Below are 14,009 nucleotides of genomic sequence, written 5' to 3' on the forward strand. Positions count from 1 at the left end.
TGGTTCACATCTCATCTAACAGCTGTAACACCTCAAAATTTGCCCTCCTCTCTTGGGACTAGCATTAACATATTGCATACATTTTTTAGGTCATTAGGCATTTCATGTTGCATATCATGTGTGTAACATCTCAAAATTTGCCCTCCTCTTCTCTAAAAAAAAAAAAAAAAAAAAAAAAATTTTTGCAGGCTATGAGCCGACCTATGGTCGACCATAAGGGTCAGCGCATGGACCACGGGTCAGCGCATAGCATGGTATGGTCGACCATAGGGGTCAGCGCATGGACCACGGGTCAGCGCATAGCATGGTATGGTCGACCATAGGGGTCAGCGCATAGACCACGTGTCCAAAAAAGCTTCAAATGAAAAAGTGTTCAACATGAAAGTTGTAGATCTTGTTCTCACCTTTCCAAAAAGTCCAAGAACTTGAAAATCCCATGTATGGTTGGAAAATTATGGCTCAGTGAAGTTCAAAAATGACCCGTAATCAGGAGGCCATAACTACCACATACTTTGTCCAAATTGCAAGTTCTTTATATGCACAAACTCCATTTGACATGTACTTTCATGGTGCATAATTGGATTTTCTCAAAAATGGCCAAGGCAAAAAGTCACTTTTCAACTGGACAGCTGAATTGGACCAGGGGCAAAATGGTCCAACTCTCAAAATAATTGGAATTTTTGAATGGGACTTTTTCCAACACCTCAGGAATGGCATTTTAAGCTTGTTTGAATCATTACTTTGTGGCCAAAGCTTATGCTTTGAATTTTGGTTTGAAAAATGAATGGTGAAAATTGGACAAATTACCACACACATGTGAAATTGAGAAATACACCTCCAATTGGAATGGGACAAGTTTCTATGGTTCACATGTGTCATTTGGAGATTGCATGAGCTGTCAAAACAGCTGGCATGAGCTGGCATAGTGCATTTACAATTTTGCCCTCACTTTGCAAATAACCACTTTCACTTAACATTGCATTTGGTTAATTAAGTGGATTAAGCTATGATTAAGGGTACCTATATATTCCTAATCACACTCTAAACATAACAGAAAATTACATTCCCCAAGATTGGATCTCAAAAACCTCTCATTCTCTCAAAATTTCATCAAAATCTCAAGAACACCAACACTTTCAATCTCAAAATTCTTCGCCAAATCTCAACCAAAATTGGAGATTCTTGTTGCATTCAACCATATTCATCATCTACACCAACTGTTTTTGCAAATTGGAAGGCGAAGAGCTTGGATTCTCAACTGTCCAAAGGAGCTTCAACAATGGAGAATTGTGATTTCGAGCATTAGAGGAAAGGTCAAGTGCATCTGAGCATAGCATCTCGTTTCCCCAAGGCCATAGCGCATCTGTTTGAGGAAGAGAAGCTCCAAGAACAATGATTCAAGCACTGCATTTCCAGGTTTGAGCGAAATTCGAATCTCACCATTTGTTCAATAATGATGTGCGTTAGAAAGAGTGTTTCGCGTAGGTCATGGATATGTTTGTGGTTTTGAGAATAGTGGACTGTGTAGGGAGAAATCGTGAATTGAAAGTATGAACATAAACCCTAACTCAATCGATTTGTTTGATAGAGGAACAATTAGGACAAGTGAGTTTCATATTCGGATTGTAGGAGTTTAGACGGTTCGTTTGACTATATGCATGTCCATTTCTTTTAACTTTTGATGTTCGTCCGTTTTTGAAGTTTCTGGAAAATAGTTCTTGAGGAAGACGATGAAAAGGAGTGTTTGATCCAAAAAATGATTTGAAAATTCAAAAAAGCTGTTTCCCTCCCGCGCCTGTTTTATTTACAATTGTGCCACTGATATTTTAATTAATTATTAGAAATTGTTTAGGACATTAAAAAATTCATAAAAAATAGTAAAAAATTCCTAAAAATATGGAGATTTTTTCCTTGACTTTGTTGACTTGTGTAGGATTTTTTTGACCTATTGGTCAAAGTTGTGCTTGGCAAATATTTTATTTGGCATAGGCTTTTCTAATGTATGTCACATTTTGATACATTTTGGCAATTTGATCATGAAATACTCATATCATAAAATAAATGGCTGAAAATTTTTGTGGTGGTTCTTGACTCATTGAGGATTATTTATATGTAAATTTCATGAATTTTTGATACCTGGTTAGAGAGCAGCAAATTCTGGAACTTAGGTGTGACAATTTGTGTCACACCTCTTGATGTCAACTTGTTGAATTTAATTGGATGACCTATGCATGTTGGAATTGGCTGAAATTTTGCATGATGACTTGTTGACATGTTAGGATGCTTGATGAATTTTTGTAGGATTTTTCACTGTATTTTCAATTTAATCTTGATTTTTCATTTCTGGTTGTTGAAATTGCAAGCTCATGTGATACATGTTGGTAGATTGATTGGGAAATCCTCATATTGTATTGTCTGGTCATGAAATTTGATATGCATGTACTAGACACATTGTGTGACATCCCTGTTTTGGTCTCATCCATTTCTTTTTTGTTTTCAATGAAATATGAATTTTTGAAGTGAATGTATGCATTGATGTTGTGCTTTGGAGCCTATGATTGTGTCTGTTTTTGTTGATTTTCATTGACATGGTTCCATTTGCTCAAATGAGCTCAAATTTGACATGGTAGACCTTGAATACCCCCTGTTTAGGTGTAATTAATTTGAGAATTTTTGGATGTGTTTTGGTATGGATTTGAGTGCTATACTTCTGTTTGTATGCTTTGGGCTTCATATGAACCAATAGGGATTGTTTTGTGTATGAATTGAACATGATGGATGATATAAACATGAGACCAATGATGTTTGCTTGTGTTTGATGATAATTTGATGTTGGATGGTGGATACCTTGCTGTTTTAAGTTTTTTCTTGCTTTTGGACCCTAGGCTTGGCCTAGTGGTCTAGTTGCTAATATTTGCTTGATTTTTCAGGATCAAAAAAGCAATGTACATGGAGAATGATACAAGTTGATTTTAATTGATGTTGTGGATGTTTGTACACTAACATAACATTGTTTTGTAGGTGTTGGAGCTTGGGCTTAAGCCTTGGGCTTGCTTTGTGTTGTATTGTTTAAGCTGTTTAACTGTTTGCTTTACAGTTTGTCTGTCTGAGTACTAACTGTGTTTGACTGTTTCCAGGTACTTTAGTTGCTCAGTTCCTTGTGAACTTTTGCTTTGCTTTGCTTAAGCAACTTGCATAGAGGTATAATTCTCTAACTTCATGTAGTCTGGAGACCCGGCTGTTACCGGGCCGGGCAATAAATGTCTGAAGTCCTCCTTAAGAGGCAATGATTGTGGTTGTTTATTTTAAGCCCAAGCAGGAAAAGTCCTTCAAGTAAGGCAATTGGTGGAAAATAGGGACAAGCAACCTGTCCCCCACTATTCAGTGAGTCTTCTCCTTGCTCCCATTACATGGTTGTAGCATTGAGATCAAAAGCCCAAGATCTGTTGTGTCAGAGTCATCGAGTATAAAAGGGTTCCCCTATTCTGGACCCATGCTCATTTGTCAGCTCTCCCTGGTTAGGGATAAGAGCTGTGAGGTCTCATCCTCACTTCGCCTCTCATCTGCTTCACCTTAGCCTCGTAATGGCAAGGTTAAGAGCAAAACCAGCCTGTACAGATGACTTGCTTAGGCAGTCAAACCTGATTGATTGAGCCCCCTTGTTTGGCTATAGTGTGTGATATGTGGATATCTGATTGACATGCTTGTTTGAGATGCCTGTTCTCATTTGATGTATGATATGATTGTATGCTTGTGTGCTAGCTTCTTTCCTGGTTAGGATAGGCTTGTTTATGCAAGTAGGATAGAAAACTGAACTTAGGGTTAACGATGCATGACAACATTAGGCTCGAGTCTCAGCTCCCTAGTGTCGTGTTTTCCCCTCTGCTTCTGGTTAGCAATTTAGTCCCTTTCAGGGGAACTACATCGCCCTGATCCTTGTTCCAGACAAGGTATGTAGGCAGGTGGTCGTGCGAGACCACTCCGGGCAACCTTTTTCTTTTTTGCGTGTGTTTGTTTGTTATCTGATTGTGTTTTGGGTTCGGATGCCGACATAAGCCCAGGATTGGCTGTCGGGCTCCACGTTTGCCCTCTTGAGTGTGTTTTGGTTCGGATGCCGACGTAATTCCATCCAGTGGATGTCGGGCTCCATGTTTGCCACCCTTGTTTGTTTATGTTTGTTTTGTGTTGTTTGGCGTGCGTAAGCCGAACTACAGTGGCTCTGATTCTTGTTCCAGACAAGATATGTAGGCATAAGGTGCGACGCCTTATCGAGCCCGTTTCTCTTAACCCCACCTGCGTTCCCTGTGTGTGTGTGTGTGATGTTTAGCAACCTTTTCTTTATTTTAGAACGTGGATCCCTAGGAGTACCTAGGACGTGAGGGGTGCTAATACCTTCCCCTTGCGTAACCGACTCCCGAACCTTTTCTCTCTGGTCGCGAGACCATGTCTTTCCAGGTTTCTCTGAGCGTTTCCTTTCCCTATCTTGGGATAAATAACGCGCAGTGGCGGCTCTGTGTGTTTTTATTTTTAGGCTCGCCGGTTGATTTTTCGCAGGATGCGACAGCTGGCGACTCTGCTGGGGACTTGCGATGTAGACCTATGCTGGTCCATCGTCCCTAAGCGAGTCCTTCCTAGCGTTTTAGGATTGGTTTAGGTTGCTTGTGTTGTTTATTTATTGCATTTATTACACTAACCCTTGTTTATATATTTGCATTAAATATTTGCATGCATCATACTATCATGTTGTTGCTGTCCTCTGCAGGTGGTTCTGTTGTGTGGGGTGGGTGTTCTGAGTGGGGCTAAAACCCAGGCCCGAGTATACACCTAGGACTAGTGTGGTCTCACGTTGCCTCTTTCATGTTAAGTCAACATGTGCCTGGCGGCGTGATGTGCCACAAACCGGACGAGGCTCACTTGATAGTGCTCATCTCTGTGGATATTCCGCTTTGTTTGAGTCACTCCATTTGAGTTGTTGACTCTGGTGACCGATCATTCCCGGATCTTTGGTTTAGACGATTTTAAGGGAGCTACAATGGCACACCCGAAAGGGCAAACCCATTGAGTATCTCCGCCCGATTGTCGAGACCATTATCCGCCTTAGGATGACTTGATTAGAATCTACCTGTGAGGGGAGGGTGAATCTTTCAGATGCATAATCAGATGGACTCAGATGGTGACTTTGTGATCAGTGATTCAGAGACATAATTATGAGTCGGATTTATGGTCATTTATTGTCGTGACGCCGGAGTGCTGTCCGTGATTTATCAGTGGGGATCCGTTTATTTCAGGATTCCCCGGGCCGATTCAGATGGTGATGGTGTGTCTGCTCAGAGACCAGTGATGATGATGATGTATCTGTCTTCCGTTTATTTCGGAACCCGTGGGTCAGATTGGTGGTTACAGTCTTCTCAGATGGTTATGATCAGTCTGGAGACCGGATTCAGTGCAGATAATCGGATGACTTGGAGGATGGCAACGCATTGCATTCATTCATCAGCATCATTACATTTGGCATCACTTGCATCTAACCCATGTTTATCCATATGCAGGGACACTTTTGATCGAGATTCTGGTTGAGAGATTTTCTGCTCTGATATGAGGACCGGCCTGAAGAACAACATTGCTTACAGTTTCTTTGATCCAGAGATTGGTGTCCTGAAGGATATGGTAGCATTGATTACTCCCGACCATGTGGGGATGTTCAGAGAGGCATATGGCGGTATCCTGAAGACGGTTTTCAGGCTCACTGACAGCGATAGGAGTGCCATTCATACTCTTCTTCAGTTCTATGACCCGGGGCTGAGATGTTTCGTCCTTCCAGATTATCTGTTGGGACCTCTGATGGAGGATTATGTCAGCATCCTGGGTATTCAGATCCGTGATCAGATTCCTTTCCATGTCACGAGAGTAAATCCAGATGTCCTTGGGATTTCCCATGCTCTTTATTTGAGTCTGTAAATGGTCAAGGAAGGTTTGAAGGAGAAGGGAAAGTTACCTGGTTTTCATTTGAGTTTCTTGGAGGCTAACGCCAAGGAACATGCCGCGGTAGGTAACTGGAAGACGGTTTGTGCTCTGATTGCTGTGAGCATCTATGGGATTGTTCTGTTTCCTAACCAGAAGAATTTCGTGGACCATAATGCTATCAGGTTGTTTATGCAGAGAAACCCTATTCCTACCCTGATCGGAGATGTTTACTACTCAGTGCATAACAGGAATGAGAAGAGACGGGGTGGTCTGATCAGGTGCTGCTCTCAGTTGCTCTTCAAATGGTTCATGGGATATTTGCCTTCCCGAGGTGCTTTTGTTCAGATTGATTCCAGTGTCAAGTGGTCCTTTAGGTTGATGGGTCTGCGGGCTGATAACATTGCTTGGACGCATAATGGCTTGGCTGGACAGGATTTCATATATAGCTGCGGGAGATTCCCCAATGTGCCTCTCATAGGAGTTCAGGGCTGCATCAGCTACAACCCAACCCTCCTCAGGAGACAGATGGGGTTTGCTATGGAGGTTCCTCCTCTCGAGCGGGAGATTCAGGAGTCCTTTTACTTCTCAGCTGAGGGCGATCAGGCCAAGCTGGTACAGGTGTCTGGGGCATGGCGCAACATTCAGAGGAAGGGCAAGGTTCCCTATGGCAAAGTCAACTGCCGGTATTTTCCACTATTTGAGGATTGGTTGCGAAAGAGGATTGAGCTTACATTTTTACCGTTTCCTGGAGGTGATTCTGTGTGTCCTAGGATCGAGGGTCCAAGTTCTTCTGTCAGCGTGGAAGAATTCCTCGAGATGAAGAGGGCCAGAGATCAGTTACTTGTAGAGAAAGCGGAGTTAGAGATGACTGTTGCTCGGATTCAGACATCCAACCAAGAGATGAAAGTGAAGATGGAAGATCAGGACAAGCGACACGCCTTGGAAGCCAAGCGCTTCGAGATGGATACAACCTATTATGGGAAGATCAGCCAGGCCTTAGCGTCGTCCAATCGGGAGCACGACATCACCAAGGAGAAGCTGTTCAGAGCATCAAAGGTGATTGAAGATGAGAAGAGGAGGCAAATCCTCGTCAGGGATCAGAGAGATGAGAGAGCCAGAGTAGTTGCTGCAGAGTGGGAAGCGGAGAAAGCAAAGATCAGGGCTGAAAGAGATCACTATGTGGCTGAGAGAGACCATTACTTCAGGCGGATGAAGATTCATCAGAAGGAAGTTGGAAGACTACAGCAGGAGAACACCGAGCTCAGGTTCGCCGCAGAGTTTGCGAGGATGGGAGATGAGATAGGGCCACCTGCGGGACCCTCATCCAGATAGATCTTTCATTTGTGTTGGATTACCGTCAGGCTTGTTGGCGGAATTCACTTGTCTGTATTTCTTTTCCTGATTCTGGAGGATTGTATTTGACTTTGTCAGCTTTGATATATGACTATAGCACTGTTGGTGCACTTTTTGCTATGTGATGGTTGTTTTCATTCAGTGATTGATCTTCGAGCTTTATTTGCTTTACCGTATGCACTTACACAAGCACTCACATGGTTGGGGGTATTCATGCTGCATCACATATCTCCGATCTGCACGATGAAATCAAATGCTACAAATCAAAATGTTAATGCCGGATTATTATTTGTCTCGATGATGCCAGGATCAAGAGACGTAGTGTCCCTCATGTGGATAAACATTGCATTCATGCATAATAACTTGTTTTTGTTTTGCAGGTGTCAGTTTCTAACCTGTTTTGATTGACGCAGGAAGGATGAATCCGCCCAACGCTGATATCCTTGAGCTGAAAGAAATGGTGAGGGATTTGTTCAGTATTGTGCAAGGGCTTGCCTTGGGGCAGAAAGCCATGGCTGAGAGATTGGAAAAGATAGAGAAGTGGCTAATGGTGGAGAAAGTTCTGGGAAAGGCTCCGCCATTCGAAGTAACAAATCCTCCTGTCGCTATAGCACAGAAACCTCCTAGCAGTGGTCAACTTAAGAAGGAGGTGGAGCCAAATGGTGTGCCGGCAAAGAAGGAACGTGGTAAAGATCGCTATCACCCTTATGCCGCCGCTGCAACCATTCCTGCTGGTGGTTCATCTGCACCACAGAAATATCCGTCACCTCACCTGGGAGCACAGATAGCTGGGAACCGAGTAAGAAGAAGGGGGGCTGATCGTCAATTTGAAAAGCCACCCATACCGTATGCTCTTCTGCTGAGGAAATTGAAAGATCTCGGAATGATACAACTGAGGACATTAGCTCCATTAGAACCTGGTCAGAGGCCTCCTAATTACGATGAGAATGCCAAGTGCGAATTCCATTCTGGAACGCCAGGGCATGACATTGAGGGCTGTAAAGCATTCAGGCATGCTGTCCAAGATCTGGTGGATTCCAAAGTCATTAATTTTGCACAATTTCCCAATGTTAATGATAATCACATGCCCACGCATGGTAAGATGGAGATGAAGGCAATTTCCGGAGATAGGAAGATGATTGGGTTGGTGAATGGGGATCAGTTAAAAGCTCCGAGGCCTGTGGTCTCAAAACCTCGGAGGAAAGAGGAGGCTTTCTCTTGGGTTGGTGATTGTTGTGCCGCCATCGCTACAAAAGAGGGTGTAGTAGTTGGGGAAACGGTCCAGAGAATGATGAAAGCAGAAATGGACGATGTGAGGTGTAAAGCACTCAGTCTGGCAGCTGAAACCGTCAAGGTGGAAAATGCCATTGGTGTTGAGAAAGAGAAAAAGCCATCCATTTCTTCTTACAAGCAGGCGTTGGAGGTGGTAAGAAGTGGAGGGATCCCAGGCTGGGGACAGATCATAGGCATTGTAGTAAAAGCGGATATGTCTGGGATTGGTTATCATCCAGGTCAAGACTCGTCTGAGCAGAACAGAGGACGTCGTCCGTCGTTCACCTTTGTCAGTGCCGGAATGCTAGATTCAGATCACGCCTATACAGTGGGTAAAGGAACTGACAGTGACTGGGAGATTGATCAATGGATAAGATCGTGCGTACCAGGAAGCTGGAAGGCTTAAACAGATCAGCACTGACACTCAGCTGGAAGAGTATTATTTCTTGTTTTCAGTTTTTATCTGCATGAAAGCCATACGTGTTGCCCGACACGTAATGGTCCATTGTAAGGGCCACATCATGTTCATAATTTGCAACATTTCTGCATCATGAATAAAAGGATGTTTTTCAGTCAAAAAGCGGTGTTCCTTGTTTTTCATTTATTTTTGCAGTTTAAAAAAAAAAAACAAATAAAAATGGCAATGTTTATTTTCATTTTTCTTTTTGTGTTTTGTCTCGTTCCGACTTCGAAACTATAATTCGCCGGATCTCGTTGATAACAATTTGGTTACCCCTCATATGACTTCGACAAACCGATCTATCTTGCTGAAGAAGAAGACGAAGAAGACTGTGATCTGCTGGAATTAACCAGATTGCTAAAACAAGAGGAGAAGGTGATTCAGCCGCCTGAGGGGCGGATTGAGATTGTTATTCCAAGCACCGCCGAGGTCAGGAAGGAAGTGAAATTAGGGCCGTTTCAGAGGCAAGTTGAAAGCAGGATGGTAGGCTTGTTGAAAGAGCATGTGGATGCCTTCACCTGGTCATGTCAGGATATGCCAGGGCCGGATACTGATGTCAGTGCGCACAAGCTACCATGGAAAGAAGATTGTCCTCTGGAGAAGCAGAACGCCAGCACTTGTATCAGAGAGCCATGGTGACTTTGTTTCATGATATGATTCATCATGAAGTTGAATGCTATGCTATGACATGATAGCAAAGTCCCAAACAGGAGAGGGGCATCTGGCAGATCTGGCCAAGTCGTTTGACAGGTTGAGACAATTCAAACTGAGGTTGAATTCAGATGAGTGCACTATCAGAGTGCGGTCCGGTAAGATGTTGGGGTTCATTGTAAGAGAGGAATCGAGGTTGATTCTGCAAAAAAAAAAAAATAAAAAAAAAAAAATGCCTGAACCGAGGAAAAGGAAAGAGAGGCTCGTGGTTTCTTCGAAAGATTGAACTAGCTGTCATGGTTCACATCTCATCTAACGGCCACGTGCGAACCCATATTCCAGATGTTGAAAAGAAAAGAAAGATCAAACGGTCAGGTGAAATAATGATTGCCAAGGGGCATTGAAAAAATAAAAAGAATGAGTTGCAGGAACCTCTGATTCTGACGCCTCCTGTGGAAGGAGCAATTGTTAATCTGTACTTGACAGCCTTCGAGGGATCTACGAGGTGCGTACTGGGGCAGCATGACGAGTCTTGTCGAAAAGAGCATGCAATTTACCTTAGCAAAAAGTTTATCGACTGTGAAACAATACATTCACTGTTCGAGAAAACTTGATGTACTTTGGCATAGGCTGCTCGCCGACTGAGACAGTATATGCTGGTTCATACCACTTTGTGGATTTCAAGATGGATCCGATCAAGTATGGGTTTGAGAAGCCAGCATCGACCGGGCGGGTTGTGAGAGTGCAAAAGAATATTGACTGATCAGTATACTCTCAGAAAGCCATCAAGGGGTGTATTGTCTGATTACATCTCTCCGCAACCCATGGTGGGTTATCAACCGATGAAGTTTGAATTCCCTGAGGAGGACATCTCGAGGTACTCAAATCGAAAGATTGAGAGTGACCGATCCCGGAGGAGGGGCCTGACCCCAAATCCGAACGGATTCTGATGTCTGATGGGGAGGTTAAGGTGAATAAACTTTCGTTGTCCGGATAACGTTGGGATGCACCGACGGTGTGATTGCACAGAAAATGGTGATAACCTATAAGGACTGGTATGAGATGCTGCCGTTTGCATTGCATGGGTATCGAACGTCGGTACGCACATCTACTGGGGCAACTCCTTTCTCATTGGTATATGGGATGGAAGCGGTATTACCTGTTGAGGTTCAGATTCCCTCTTTGAGAGTCCTGAGGGACGTAAAATTGCAAGAGGCGGAATGGGTAAGGACCCGGTACGAAGAGTTGAGCCTGATTGAAGAGAAAAGGCTGGCGGCCATCTATCAGGGGCAGTTATATTAGCAGGGAATGAAGCGTGCTCTTGACAAGAAGGTGCGACCTCGGGTATATCACGTGGGTGATATGGTGCTGAAAAGGATCCTTCCTCCTCAAAACGATCGAAGGGGCAAATGGACGCCGAATTATGAAGGTCCATTCGTGGTCAAGAAGGTTTTCTCTGGCGGAGCCTTGTTGTTGACGACCATGGATGGCAAGGATTTTCCATCCCCTGTGAATGCGGACGCAGTTAAAAAATACTTCGTGTAATTGACCCGCTGGACAAAAAGAATAAGATAGTCCAGGCAAAAATGGGCATCCCGGCGAACCAAAAACAGAAAGAAAGGTTCGGGCAAAAATTAGGGATAAAGATGAAAAATGTACACCCGGCAAGTCGAAAACCTGAAGAGGCGACTTGGGCAAAAAAGGGTATCCCGGTGGACTGAAAACCCGAAAGGGCGGTCCAGGCAAAAGAGGGATTGAAACGAACAACTGCGTCCAGCATGATCGTTTGTGCTTCGGTTAAAGCATCATGGATAATACCCGGTGGGGATCAATCAGAATCGTCCTGTTCAGAAGGCAGAAAGCACGGAGAGTCTGAGGACATAGGGGGTGTAACCGAGTTGGAACTCGATGAGATCACGGGTTTCACGTTGCCATTAGGATAGATTTTTCCTTTTGTGCGCAATTACCTCTTTTCAGGAATTGCTCCCTTTTGTATTGCTCATTTGAGCCACACATTTTTCAATCAATAAAATGCATATTCAGTCAAATAATTTTGTTTTTGTTTTTCATTACCGCTTTGATGGCAAAAACATCCAGATATTTTTGATAAAGAATTTTGCATTTTTAAGACATACAGGTCCCTTCCAATGCATGTTTATAAGATTGAAAGCTGGAAATCTTATTCGGAAGGTTGAGTGACCCAAGTGTTGAAATCTTGACACGCCTGGGGCACGGTTTTATCTAACGGTCTGTTTTGCAGGAACTGTTAAATATTTTCACTCGCTTGCAGGTTGTGATGTGGAAGCTTTGTAGCAGATCCCCAGAGAGTTTGCTCAGGGACGAATGAATGAAAAATGGCGAAAACGTTGAGACGTACGACGATCCTTGGTAGTGATCAAGAAGACTCTTCAAAATCGGAAGATTGGAAAGTCTATAGAAATTCCCCGCAGAGTTCGATCAGGGACGGAGGAGGAACGGAGGGGCGACGAGAGACGTCCGACGACAATTGAAATAATCAAGAAGACTCTTCAAAGTCGGAAAATTGAGAATCTTTGTATATATCCCAGGAGTACGTTTCTCGTCGAGCGCGGGGCGATTTGGAATACAAGATGATGGAGCAGAAAAGGTCCGGATGAGTCTGGGAATTCTCAAAAGTGGAAAGCTGATGCGAGTATTGGAGGTAGATACCGTGGTTCGATGAGTCGACGGGTGTTCTGTGCCAATTATTCTCGTTTCCCAGCTAAGTCCCCAAGCAGAGTCATAGGACTAACTCCCCAGCGGATTTCAGATCTGTGACTTTCCCAGCCGAGTCAGGATGGTTATCTCCGGCAGGTTTACGATGGTGTTTCCTCAGTAGCCAGGCCAGAAGGTTGCTATTCCCCGAGTGGAGCGGGTTTAAAGAAATATATCTCCAGCAGTTCCCCGAGTGGAGCGGGTTTAAAGAAATATATCTCCAGCAGTTCCCCGAGTGGAGCGGGTTTAAAGAAATATATCTCCAGCAGTTCCCCGAGTGGAGCGGGTCTTTTTCAAAGAAATATATCTCCAGCAGTTCCCCGAGTGGAGCGGGTTTCAATGAAATATATCTCCAACAGTGTCCATCCTACCAGTGGATTGGACAAGTTCCTGTAGCGGACGAATTTCTGCATCCCCAGCTGAGTTGATGCTACCTATGGATTGCATGGGTAATCCCCAGCGGAGTAGTATGCGGTTCCCTAGCAGGGTCAGGATGGGTTATCCCCCAGCAGGTGAGGGAGTGATGCATCCCCAGTTGAGCCTGGAGATTGCTATTTCCCCAGCGGAGTATCTGTGAGTATTTCCCCAGTGAAGTCAACAGGTATCTGTGAGGGTTTTCCCAAAGCCGAGTCGGGATTGATATCCTCAGCAAGTCAAGACTGTTGTATCCCCACAGAGTGTTGGTGGTGTTTATCCCCAGCAGTTTCCCAGGCGGATTGGGTGCAAGGGAGGTTCCTTCCCCAGCAAGAGTTGCCTTATTCCCAGCAGCAGTGCTATTCCCCAGCAGGGTGGAAAGCGGAGGTGCCGAGTTCCTCAGCAGAGAGTCTCGTATTCCCCGGAAGAGTCCCTTGAAGGGGATATTTCTTTTTATGCATTCATCATGAAAAATAGCATGGCATATTGCATAGAAAAATAAATAATCGCGTAGCATTTCCATAATTATGGAGCATTACGCAGAAAAAATCAATCATGCATCATTGCAAACATCAGCTAGTCTCAAGCGGCGGTTACCGTTTGAGAGGTGTTTTGCCCGAAGATGAAGGTGTTACTCCGAGTAGTATAGCCTCATGATTGGATCAAAGGTATTGTCCCAATGGTACGACACTGGCGAAGAATGTTTCCGTCGGACAGAGATGGAAATAAAATCAGAAGACGTTACGCGATCAGCGCGATTCAAGTCGTGATTACCGCTTGAGGTTTGGTTTTGTTGGACAGTGAAGATGATACTCCGAGGGGTTCAGCATTGTGAGTGTGGAACAACAGTATTTCCCCAGTCATCAGTAAGTGTCTGACTGTAAAACATCATCGGTCGATGTCCAGTAAACGTCGCGTTTTCTTCCGGTCATTGGTTAATGTCTGGTCGAGTCTTATTCGATGTCCTGTAAACATCATTATTCGATGTCCTGTCCACATCCTTGTTTGATGTCCTGTCAACATCATTATTCGATGTCCTGTCAACATCGCTGTTTGATGTCTGTCCACATCATTGTTTGGTGTCAGCCAACATCATTGATTCGATGTTCAGTCAACGTCGAGTTTTCTCCCAGTCATCAGTAAGTGTCTGGTCGAGTTTTCT

The sequence above is a fragment of the Lathyrus oleraceus genome, chromosome 1 (genome assembly GCF_024323335.1).
Source record: "Lathyrus oleraceus cultivar Zhongwan6 chromosome 1, CAAS_Psat_ZW6_1.0, whole genome shotgun sequence".
Lineage (NCBI taxonomy): Eukaryota > Viridiplantae > Streptophyta > Magnoliopsida > Fabales > Fabaceae > Lathyrus > Lathyrus oleraceus.